The 12,590-nt window shown below is 44.0% G+C and overlaps 1 protein-coding gene across 2 annotated transcripts in view; it reads right to left on the bottom strand.

Annotated features, from left to right (window-relative positions):
• SCML2 (Scm polycomb group protein like 2) overlaps positions 1 to 11,647 on the bottom strand; it is a 102,081-nt gene extending 90,434 nt beyond the window's left edge. For both annotated transcript variants that reach the window (XM_073665376.1, XM_073665377.1), the window contains exon 1: positions 11,353 to 11,647. The gene's annotated coding sequence lies outside the window, so the exon portion shown is untranslated. The remainder of the gene's footprint in view (positions 1 to 11,352) is intronic.
• Positions 11,648 to 12,590: the final 943 nt, after the last annotated feature.

Here is a 12,590-nt window from a genome sequence, read left to right as displayed (position 1 = left end):
TATGCTGATCAACAGCATTTCACAAACAGATATCTAACTGGAAATGAGTTGTGACAACAGTGGCATCCTCTGACAGTGCAATATTTAAACGGAGTCTGTCATCAGTTTTGACATTGCAAAACTGCTGATGATGAAAGATCGGAGAGGCACACAAATGATTAAACATACTTCACGGTGCTGTTTCATTAAGCGCAGTAATCAGAAAGTGAAGTTCGCTACGGAAGTGCTCCAAGGAAAGACCCTAATGGTGAAGTGCTCTCATTTCCACAACCCTTTCCCTCTTGAGTGACAGCTGTAGCATTCAACCAGGAGCATGCCACAGCTGTCACTCAAGAGAAGAGGAAAGGGATCGTGGAGCCCTGAATCGCTTCTTTTGTTTATGCACTTTCATTTTTTCTTCCCCTTCATCCAAAAGTTATAATTGTTTCACTGCTGACATTGCCATATGAGGGTTTGTTTTGTGCAGGAAGACCTGTAGTTTGGAATTACACCATTCGCTTTAACATAGAATGTAATTGTAAACAGGACTAAATTCCAAGTGCGATGAAACTGCCCCCCCACCCAAAAAAAAATCCTAATTTCTGCCATTAGCCATTAATTTTTTTTTTTGTATTTACGGCGTTCATTGTGCTGTAAAAGTGACCTAGCAATAGGATTCTTCAGGTTAGTACAATTACCGTAATGCTAAACTTATATTGTTATATATATATATATATATATATATAAATAGTAGAGACAGCACTCCAAAATAGAGGATTTATTAGCTCAACAAGAGCTGTGGGGACGTTTCAGCTAAATATAGCCTTTCAAGCGTGATCTATTTTGGAGTGCTGTCTCTACTATTTTTTCTATATACAAGAAGGTTTGGTATCTACCTGGAGGACGGGCACCCAGCCATTTATATTTTGTTCGCTTGTGCTGCTTTTCTCTCTTTTTTTCTATATGTATATATATATTTATTTATACAATTGTGCTCAAAAGTTTACATACCCCGGCAGAATTTTTGCTTTCTTGGCCTTGTTTCAGAGAATATGAATGATAACAAGAAAACTTTTTCTCCACTCATGGTTATTGGTTGGGTGAAGCCATTTATTGTCAAACTACTGTGTTTTCTCTTTTTAAGTCTTAATGACAACCAAAAACATCCAAATGACCCTGATCAAAGTTCACATACCCTGGTGATTTTGGCCTGATAACATGCACAGAATTTGACACAAATGAGTTTTAATGGCTACTAAAGGTAACATCCTCACCTGGGACCTGTTTGCTCGTAATCAGTGTGTGTGCACATAAAGCTGAGTTTCTGGGATCCAGACAGACTCTTGCATCTTTCATCCAGCCACTGACGTTTCTGGATTGTGAGTCATGGGAAAGCAAAAGAATTGTCAACGGGAAAAGGTAGTTGAACTGTATAACACAGGAAAGAGATACAAAAAAATATCCAAGAGATTGATAATGCCAGTCAGCAGCGTTCAAACTGTGATTAACATATGAAAAATCAGGAGCTCTGTAAAAAACAAACCACGGTCAGGTAGAACAACAAAAATTTCGGCCACAACCGCCAGGAAAATTGTTCGGGATGCAAAGAAATCCCACAAATAACATCAGCTGAAATTCAGGACTCTCTGAAAACTAGCAGTGTGGCTGTTTCAAGATGCACAATAAGGAGGCACTTGAAGAAAAATGGGCTGCATGGTCAAGTCGCCAGAAGAAAGCTATTACTGCGCAAATGCCACAAAGTATCTCACCTACAATATGCCAAACAGCACAGAGACAAGCCTCAAAACATCTGGAACAAGGTAATTTGGAGTGATGAGACCAAAATTTAACTTTTTGGACACAACCATAAACATTACATTTGGAGAGAGGTCAACAAGGCCTATGATGAAAGGAACACCATTCCTACAGTAAAGCACAGAGGTGGATTGCTGATGTTTTGGGGGATGTGTGAGCTACAAAGGCACAGGAAACTTGGTAAAAATTGAAGGAAAGATGAATGCAGCACATTATCAGCAAATACTGGAGGCAAATTTGTACTCATCAGCCCGGAAGCAGCGCATGGGACGTAATTGGACGTTCTAACATGACAACGATCCAAAACACAAGGCCAAGTCGACCTGTCATTGGCTACAGCAGAACAAAGTGAAGGTTCTGGAGTGGCCATCTCAGACTCCTAACCTCAATATCATTGAGCCACTCTGGGGAGATCTCAAGCGCGCAGTTCATGCTGGACAGCCCAGGAAGTTACAGGAACTGGAGGCTTTTTGCCAAGAAGAATGGGCAGCTTTACCATCTGAGAAAATAAAGTACCTCATCCACAACTACCACAAAAGACTTCAAGCTGTCATTTATGTTAGATGGGGCAATATAAGGTATTAAGAACTGAGATATGTGAACTTTTGATCAGGGTCATTTGGATGTTTTTGGTTGTCATTAAGATTTAAAAAGAGAAAACACAGTAGTTTGACAATAAATGGCTTCACCCAACCAATAACCATGAGTGGAGAAAAAGTTTTTTTGTTATCATTAATATTCTCTGAAACAAGGCCAAGAAAGGGAAAATTCTTCCGGGGTATGTAAACTTTTGAGCACAACTGTACATATGTACATCTAATATATATAATTGTCTTATCCCGTCTGTCTGTCTTTCTGTCCAGGAAATCCCTCGTCGCTGATTGGTCCGGCCGCGGCCAATCAGCGACGCGGAATTTCAGAAAAAGATGGCGGCCGTTAGCGGCTCATCTGCCGAACAGAGGTCAGCGGCGATGCAGAACTACCCCAACCGGCGGCGCCGCTTACCTCCATGCGGCTACCGTCGGGAGATCAACGGCTAGTGCGTGAAGGGAGGACCGGGGTGCGGCACCGCCGGTCGGGATGCTTCTGCTGCTCGCAGCCGCTCATCTCCCGGCTGCTCGCAGCGGAAGTACCCGCACGGGCAGCGCCGCTCCCGCCGGCCGCGACCAATCAGCAATTTTGGCGCCAAATTTAAACACCGCTCTGCTGACTGCGCCCGGTCTACCGCATACATACTCTAGAATACCCGATGCGTTTGAATTGGGCCACCATCTAGTACATAAATATATGTATATATATATATATATATACACATACACATATATATATATATATATACATACAGACTAAAAGTTTGGACACACCTTCTCATTTAAAGATTTTTCTGTATTTTCATGACTATGAAAATTGTACATTCACACTGAAGGCATCAAAACTATGAATTAACACATGTGGAATTATATACTTAACAAAAAAGTGTGAAACAACTGAAAATATGTCTTATATTCTAGGTTCTTCAAAGTAGCCACCTTTTGCTTTGATGACTGCTTTGCACACTCTTGGCAGTCTCTTGATGAGCTTCAAGTGGTAGTCAACGGAAATGGTTTTCACTTCACAGGTGTGCCCTGTCAGGTTTAAGTGGGATTTCTTGCCTTATAAATGGGGTTGGGACCATCAGTTGTGTTGTGCAGAAGTCTGGTGGATACACAGCTGGTCTATTCTGTATATATATTTTAAAAGTAGGAAAAGCTATTAAAAGTAGTGAAGAAATATACCATTTTAGGGTAGATTTGACATGTTTTTCACCAATAAAAGCACAATTCTGGCATTTCAATATATCTTTACGGCTTTTACCGTATGGATTAATTTTAACAGATTGGACTTCTTTAAAAGCAGCAGGACCAAATGTGCTTATTATTTATAGTGAGAGGAAAAGGGGCGATTTGAATTTTTTTTTTTTAATACGTTTACAAACTTTTTTTATTATTATTTTTTTTTGTCTCCTTTGGGAACTTTAATCTGCAATTGTGTGATAGTATTGCAGTATATAAAGGAAATCACAGCCACCTACGAAACCCAGCCGAAGGCATGCTCAGGGGCCTCCAGCGGACACTCAGCTGTCATGATAAGCAATAGGCAATGTGTGTTCACGGTGTCGGCAGGGGCCAATAAGCGCGAGAAACAGAACCCCTCTTGATCACATTCTTAAATATTGCTGTCAGTGATTGACAGCGGAATTTAAGGTGTAAACAGCGGCAAATGGAGGTTGTGTAAGACAGCCAGCATCTGCCCGTTATTAAGCAGATTTAGCTCCCGAGTCCGCATCATGCATGGGAACTCGACACTGTAAATACCAATACGTCCAGTGCCGAGAAAGGGTTTAAGTAGTATTTCATTTTTTTTTTTTTAAGATATTTCATACTTTAAGCCACCTTACACGTGCTGCTGATCTGTGGGAGTCTGGGCCCTGACCCTGCCACTCAAAAAACAGCTCTAGTGTGCTGCTCAGAAGGATGTATCTCACACAGAGAGCAGCCTATGGGTTCATTACAAAGCCTGTGGGTCCATACACAGCTCTGTGCATGAGCTCACAGACTTTCCATTAAGCTAATATGCTGTTTTGTGTGAGCTACATTCAGGAGGTGAATACTTCAGCCTTCTGGGTAGTGCACTTTAGACCTGTTTTTTGAGTGATAGGTGGGGGTGTCAGGACTCAGCCCTGTACTGATCAGTGGCACGTAAAAGGGGGCATAATACATTTAAAACGATAAATGTGGTAGGTATACTTTAATACGCAGATAGCTGAGAGCACTTCAGCATTAGGGACCGCCCTTGGAGAACGTGCGGGAACGGCAACCAGAAGCAAACTTCATTTTTGTGATTACTTTTAACCCTGTAATCTGATCACAGAGAGAGTAGCTAATATATTTTTCTATATTTGGAAGGCACTTTAAATAACTGTAGATTGGTGGGGACAAGGTCCTGAGACCCCACCGATCACTCAATAGACCCACAAACGTTGCATAACTCCTGCTTGAGCACACACACAGACTGGAGTATGGGTTTAATATAAAGCACAAGCTGCGAAGCCTATGATTTCCACTGAATTTGTATCCCACTCAATTGGCTCGATTCATCAAGAACGGCATTGTTCACGCTGGTCTTGATGAGCGGCTGTGCTGGAATCAGACACTCCCAGTTCATGAAAAGGTGCACACCTCTTCATGAATCTTGAGTAGTGGCGTGTGCCTCTGTGCGCTACGCCAGAGGTCTCACTCCAGTCGGGTACTAGGGTACAAGTATGGAATTCCACAGCTTGACATGAATTAGAGGAGCTACGGTGTCACACCCTGCCACGCCCCCGTCCCGCTCAATTTTGGTAAAGCTGGGAGAAGCTGGCATAAAAACGCTAAAAGTTGCAACATTTTGGCGCATCTCTGAGTTGCGCCCAAATTTTGAGACTTTTCAAAGTTTTTACGCAAGAATTCTGGTGTGAAAGCTTAGCTGAATTGGGCCCATTGTGTGTGGCTCCTGTCTACTGAGCTGCGCACTGTTCGGGAGTCTATTGAGGAATCGATGGCGGTCTCGGACCCAGATACCCACAAATTTGCAGATATTTAAAGTGCCTGCCAAATAAAAAAAATAATATTCAAAGTTTAGTTACTCTAAGGCACGGATGTCAAACGCAAACACACAGAGGGCCAAAATGAAAAACTTGGACAAAGTCGCGGGCCAACCAGTATACAGAATAATGGGCTCCACAAAGTCTTCCATACAGAATAATGGGCCCCACAAAGTCCTCCATACAGAATAATGGGCCCCACAAAGTCTTCCATACAGAATAATGGGCCCCACAAAGTCTTCCATACAGAATAATGGGCTCCACAAAGTCTTCCATACAGAATAATGGGCTCCACAAAGTCCTCCATACAGAATAATGGGCTCCACAAAGTCCTCCATACAGAATAATGGGCCCCACAAAGTCCTCCATACAGAATAATGGGCCCCACAAAGTCCTCCATACTGAATAATCGCCCCACATAAGGGTGGTGGTTCTGGTGTCGCAGGCCAAATATAACCACCCTGCGGGCCAGAGTTTGACATATATGCTCTAAGGTATATTTTACAATTTTTACACTTCTACCTACCAGTGTCATCAATATGCAGGGTCAAAAGTAATGACACATTAGTGTTAAAGTGAAAGCTCTTCAGTGCTATCCACACTACTAATTGTTGTGCACGGAGACGGCATGCTTGTGCGCTGGATTACATGCACCTGTTTGTAATGGGTGCAGTTGAAACACCTGAATCCAATTATTAGGATGGCGCTAACATACTTTTGCCCATAAGGGAGGGGCGAGACAGTGCAACTGAAAGGCTATGTGCCCACGATGCAGAAATGCTCCGGATTTTTTCCTGAGAATTTCTGCATCTCCCTGGCAGAAAAAACGCATGCGGATTGTACATGTGGATTGTACATGCGTTTTCCTGCCAGGGACATGCGGAAGTGAAGCGTTATTCACTTGCATTTCCGCATGCGGGTTGACAAGCGCTTTCCAAACGATTTTAGCATTACTTGGAAAGTGCTTGTCAACCTGGTCACACTATATAAATCCATGCAAACAGCATGGATTTATATAGTGTGACCCCAAAGAAGGGTTAAAAATAAAAAAATAAATCTATACTTACCTTCTGATGGCCCCCGCAGTCTTGCTTCGCTCTGTCCTGGCTGCCGGCAGTTCGCGGTACACTACACTGAAGGACCTGCCGTCACATGACTATGAAGTCAGCGCAGGTCCTTCAGTCCACCGCGATCTGCCGGCATGGGAGGACAAGCGCAGCGGGGGCCGTCAGAAGGTAAATATAATATTTATTTTTTATTTTATTCTTTTTTTCACAGGTTCTATGGTACCCCGGTCTGGTGGAAAGTCTCCTCTCCTCCACACCCGGGTACCATGCGCACATTGGAACGCATGGAATGCGCATCTACATATACAGTGATGCGGAATCCATGCGTTCCAATGCAAGTCAATGGCGGCGAAAACGCAGAGCTTCTGCAAAATAATTGGTAGTTTTTTTCCGCAGTGGAAACTTCCGCAGCATGTGCACAGCACATGCGGATTATCATTGGGAAACATGGCAGGCCTTCTACCATATGTTTAAGCGTTTCTGCAGTGTTTTTGCCGCTGCGGAAACGCTTAAAAAACGCATCGTGGGCACACAGCCAAACTCTGTTCAATGTAATGGCCAATTGCTGAACGATTTTGTTGTATTGCCTATGAGACTCTTATGTAAAGAGTCCAGTTGGTGCTTCACTCGATAAACACAGATGTGTGAAAACTACCCAATCTTCATTTTTATAAACTTCAGCCAGGATGACGCTACATGAGGCATCTGGGCACATGTGAACACAATTCCGCACATCTAGATGGCCAAATGCTGCATGATTGTTTCACAATCGGCCAAATGTATTTTCGCAGTCCGTGTGGAGAACAAACCAAAGATTGATTGTTCTCAATTGGAACACACACGGACCCAATGTTAGCTTATGCGCTAGTGCACATGGGTCAATTTTCCACATGGACCTCTTCTAGAAAAATCACGGCATGATCTAGTTTGGCCCGATTTACTGATCAGACTAGTGCGTGTAAATGCCTCCAGCTCCTGCACCAGTCAACTTTCCAAAGTTTATCTAATCCGATAAACTCAGCAGCCCATGAGAACGTCGCCTTATTGTACATTTCTAACCCTCAGCCAGGTAACACCCAAGAGGTCAATGAAAATGTGAGTCTGGTCATGTTCATCCAGAGACTATATGGAGTATACAAAGAATCCAGTTCTATAAAACTAATTTGCATTGTTTATCATTCTGAACTAGCAAGATAAACTGGAAATGCAACTTGAAAAACTATAGATAATTTGTGCTTGTGTAAATGAAAATGTTTCATTCTGAAAGTCACAACAGCATGGGAAGGGGAAATATTCACTTAAATTGGACCTTTTACTAGTCTGAGTATGGAATAGTGACTGCAGAGCTGAAAGAAGGGTTGTTTATATATATTTTTTTTAAATTTCTCATCCCTTTTGCAGAGACATTAGCTTGCAAAGTGGAGGTTCTAATTTCCACTAAGACAAAGGGGGCGTGAGCACAGAGTCTTCTCTGGGTCATGTACTTTTTCCCCTGCACGACATTGACCAATCATAAGTAGGAAGCGTGAAGCAGGAGCAAAAAAAATGCCCACAGAAAGGATCAGACGTGGCTTTTTCTGTGTAAGACATGTAATGACACAGCCGTGCTCCTACTACCAACATCTACAGTGATTATAGGTGGGGGTGAGGAGCAGAGGTCTGTGTCATTACAAACACTTCTTGTAGCTCACCTTTCATGACAGTCAGAGCTCTTTCACGTGTCCAGATATTTCTGGTACTGGAGAAACTAGTACTGGAGAAAACAGTACCAGAGATATCCATGTCCATGTGCTCCTGTGTGGCAACCGTGTGTCGCATCAGGAGCACAAGTACCGGCACCTAGGAATCAGCAGTACAGTTTGCGCTGTTCCCAAGCGCCGGGTGCTGAACGCTACCCTCATCATTGTTCCCTGCTGGCGCTGCGATCAGCACCACCAGGGACAATGATGAGAGTAGTAGTCTGCTCACACAGTGTCCAACTGTAAAAATAAGAATGAAATAAGAAAACCTTATACTCACCTGTCCTAAGTGTCCCCCGCCATAATCCAAGGGGAAGGACTCCTGCAGCAAGCAGGCCCCGGAGCTGCGCTCAGCGAGCAGTGTTCTGTCATTCACTGAGCTCAGAGCAGCACCGGGCCTGCTCCTTCAATCAATAGCTGGGTCTCGTGCACCTGTCCTATTAATAAGATACCTGCTGACACCTAGCAAGTGACTGATGGCGCTATGTCAGTAGTGCCTCCAGTTTCCCAATGCGGAAGTGAGAGGCACTGGATTACCCCTTCCTTTTAAGAAGCAAAAGATGTCTAGCAAACGAATGTGACTGTTAGGCCAGGTTTGCATGGGTGTAATTCATGGGCCATATACGGATGGCAACGCCTAGAATGACCACGGGGCTCCCGATCCGAACTCACAGCTTCATGTGTGTCTATGCAGCTGTAGGTTCAGGTTGGAAATATGCCTGTAAGAGCCCAGATATAGGCCTCCATCACAAGTGGCATATGCTTTTTTCAAGTACCGGTATATCACACGTACCCATTGTAACCTATGGTGATCTTCACATGTCCGTGTTTTCGCACAGACCATGTGAACCACACGGAGTCATTTGTGGTGCTGGAAAAAAAACAGACAAGGACCAATACAAGTCTATGAGTCCGTGAAAAACACGTACAGCACATGTATGGCATCTCTGTGTCATCTGTGTGCAGTCCATGTTTAACATTGCAAAGTATAGGAGAAGCTTTGTAATTTCATTCTTTCTTTATCTATACCGGAAAAACACGGATAGCACACTGGTGACACACTGATGACATTAGTACTGTTTTTTGGAACTGGTTTTATACGGATGTGTGAAGGAGGCCTTAGGCTATACTGAGACATGAGTTTTGAGGAGGTTTTTTGACCAGATCAACTCCAAAAATTTCCTTAAAAAACTCTCAAAAAATACTTAAAAGACTCTACCAATTCATTTTTATGTTAACCCACTTTGCTGTTCATATTTTAGCATTTTTCCTTTTCAAATTTTGAAAAACCCCAGATGAAAAAAAAAAAAGTGCACGTCATCATTTCTGTGAGGTGGATTCCTCCTGGAATATGCTGTAAATATGACTAAAGGTTGCAAAAAAATAAAAAATAAATTAATTAATTTAAAAAAGAAAAAAAAAAAATCACAAAAAAATCTGTAAAACTGTTTAAAAAAATTAAGAAAAATAAAGGAATGTTTCCTGACAGAGCAAGCATTAATTTAATTTGTATTTCATAAATCCATATTACACATGAAAATAAGTAATTTTGTAATATATCTTAGCCTAGAAATCTGCTTCTCCTGGACTGATCTTTCAAGTTCAATTCATGAAGAAAATCTGTAAAATTAGTATTTAGTGAGGGCAGACCTTTACATTACTGAGGTGAGAGATGACAGTTGGTGCTTATAAAAGTCTATGGAGAGAAGAAGAGTTAGAGGCAGACACAGACATTCTACTGAAATGACACTTACTGTTCTCCATAGAACTTTATGAGCACCAACTGTCATCTATCTTAGCACTGGGAAAGTTTGTATTCACTGAAGACAGATTTTACCTGTGAATTGAGAATTTTGAGAATGAATTACCAGTCCCGACGTATTACAAAGTTTCTTCTTTTCACGTGTATTATCAATTTCTGGGAAACAAATTAAAATGACAGTTACTGTTGAAGCGGTATGTGCTTAAAAAAAATGGTCGTTTTTGAACGCCTCAAAAAACTCTGTGTGAACATAGCTGTAGACTGGGGGAACATGGCAACCTTGGCCGTGACACAGATGCACAATTACAAATCACTGTGTGTCGCAGCTTCATCGCAAAACAATACAAGTGAATTAGGTCGCACCGTGACAAGCAAGTAGAAGATAAATCCTGCCGGTCTCTCATTACCCCGTGGTTGTCGCAGCGCTCTAGAGGTCGCACTGTGACCACACTCACTTATATTATTACATAGTGGTCTTTCACCTGTGTCATGGCCAAAGTCGCTGTGTAGCCCCAGCCTCAAAGAGAAGGGTGAATTATACTGGAAAAAAAAACTATTTACAGAAAACGGAGATTTTTACAAATACGCTTGTGTGTTGGGAAACGGCCAGTGGTCTCCAGTAACACTCAGGCCGAGTTCACACAAGTGTATTCCATGGTCCGTATACAGACCGCACGTATCCTGACCTGTTTATAGCCTCACAGACACGCATGAGGCGGTAAGATCGGGTCAGATGACCGGCAGTGAGGACAAGCAATGCGGTCTGTATATGGACCGTGACATACACTGGTGTGAACCAGGCCTTATGCGAGTAACTTTTCCTGAACGACTTTATACGCCATGTTGAGGACCCCAGCAAATTACCAAGTGTGTCTCTAAAATCTCGGCTATATAGAATCATCTTCATATAGCGAAACACGCTAGGTAGCCATGGCAGTGGTAAGCTTGGGACACATGCCGCCCTGGTCTCCTGACATAGTGAGGGGTCCCCACAGCAGTGAATGCTGTCTGTCACTGAGCCTCCATGACAGACACACAAGTGACACTACTAGGTCACCCTCACCATGTCCCCGGGCAAGTGACTGCGGAAACATGCACACATGATGAATGGCTCAGTGCACACAGCTGCGGATCAGACTACGACTCCCATTGTCACGGTGGGGTTTAAGTCACTGGATCTCAGGGGTCCCCTGTGTTTGTGTACAGGACAGTCACGTGGCTCCTGTATAAACACTGGCGGCCGTTGTGGTCGGCGCATTCCACCTCACATGCAGGACAATGGTGGCTGTCACCCCGCCGTGGCCGGTACTGTACGGTGTGTCCGGCCGTGCACTGGAGGCCGCTGTGGGATGTACCGTGAGCGCTCACCTCAGTACACACCGCGCTGCTGCCTGCCCCGGTAATGTGCTGCTTCCCCTGCGAGCATTGAGTGAGTCCTCAGCTGCCGCCTTCTCTCACAGTCACCGTTTCCGTCTCCATCCACACGTCCATCCGTATGTGCTCCGTCGCCTGGTCTGTAGCTCCCCGTGTCGCTAGGACCTCACGGCGCCGCCATGTTGTCACTGAGCGCGCCCCCGCTTGTGGTTTGTGTTCATGAGAGGAGAGGAGGGGGCGCTCAGGGGTCTCGGCTGCGCACACTGCTATCAGTGAGACGGTTCTTCCTGCCAAGTAGATGTGTGGCTACATGCCAACACTACAGGTCTCATTAGTCAGTGCCCCCATAAAATGCCAACCACCAACCCCATTCCCTTATCCTCCTTTATGGTATGTGCATTCAATGTTTTGGTTACCCAAGTTTTTAAAGGCGAAGCAGCTTGAAAAAAACACCAGTGGTCTTTTTCCTGAAGCGGCTTCCCTGGCGTTTTTTGCATGGCACCTCCACCGGCAGCTTTTTTTGCACGTTCCCCTGCCAGCGTCTTTTTTTTGTGGGACTCCTCCGCCGCCATCTTTTATTGCGTGTTCCCCTGCCAGCGTCTTTTTTTTTACGGGACTCCCCTGCCGGTATCTTTTATTGCGGGGCTCCTCCACCTGTGTCTTTTTTTGCAGGGCTACTCTGCCGGCGTCTTTTTTCACGGGGCTCCTCCGCCGGCATCTTTTTTTTGTAGGGCTCCTCTGCCGGCGTCTTTCTTTGTGGGGCTCCTCTGCCCGCGTTTTTTTGTGAGGCTCCTCTGCCGCCATCTTTTTTTGCGGGGCTGCTCTGCCGCCGTCTTTTTTTGCGGGGCTCCTCTGCTGCTGTCTTTTTTTGTGGGGCTGCTCCGCCGGCGTCTTATTTTACCCCATGATTAGAGGACGCTCCCCGGGGAATGAATAGGATACTTCTTTTAAACCACTTCAGAATTTCTAAATCCTGAGGCTATGTGCGCACGTTCAGGATTTGAAGCAGAAATTTCCTGAGTGTTTCTGCATCTCCTTGGCAGGAAAAACTGCACAGTTTTGACGCCTTTTTAGATGCGGTTTTTGTACATCAATGAATGCTTTTTGGAGCTAAATAGTTATTTGGTGGGACATTGCTTAAACCCCTGGATTACCATCAGAACTGGGGTGAGTATATTGGTTAATTTAAATGATTAAAGAATGTGTCTGTTGTATTTCGAATAAAGTGTTTA

The sequence above is a fragment of the Phyllobates terribilis genome, unplaced genomic scaffold (assembly GCF_046119375.1).
Source record: "Phyllobates terribilis strain yellow unplaced genomic scaffold, ASM4611937v1 Scaffold_2__4_contigs__length_985480577, whole genome shotgun sequence".
Classification (NCBI taxonomy): Eukaryota; Metazoa; Chordata; class Amphibia; order Anura; family Dendrobatidae; genus Phyllobates; species Phyllobates terribilis.
This window is presented reverse-complemented; position numbering and strand designations above follow the sequence as displayed.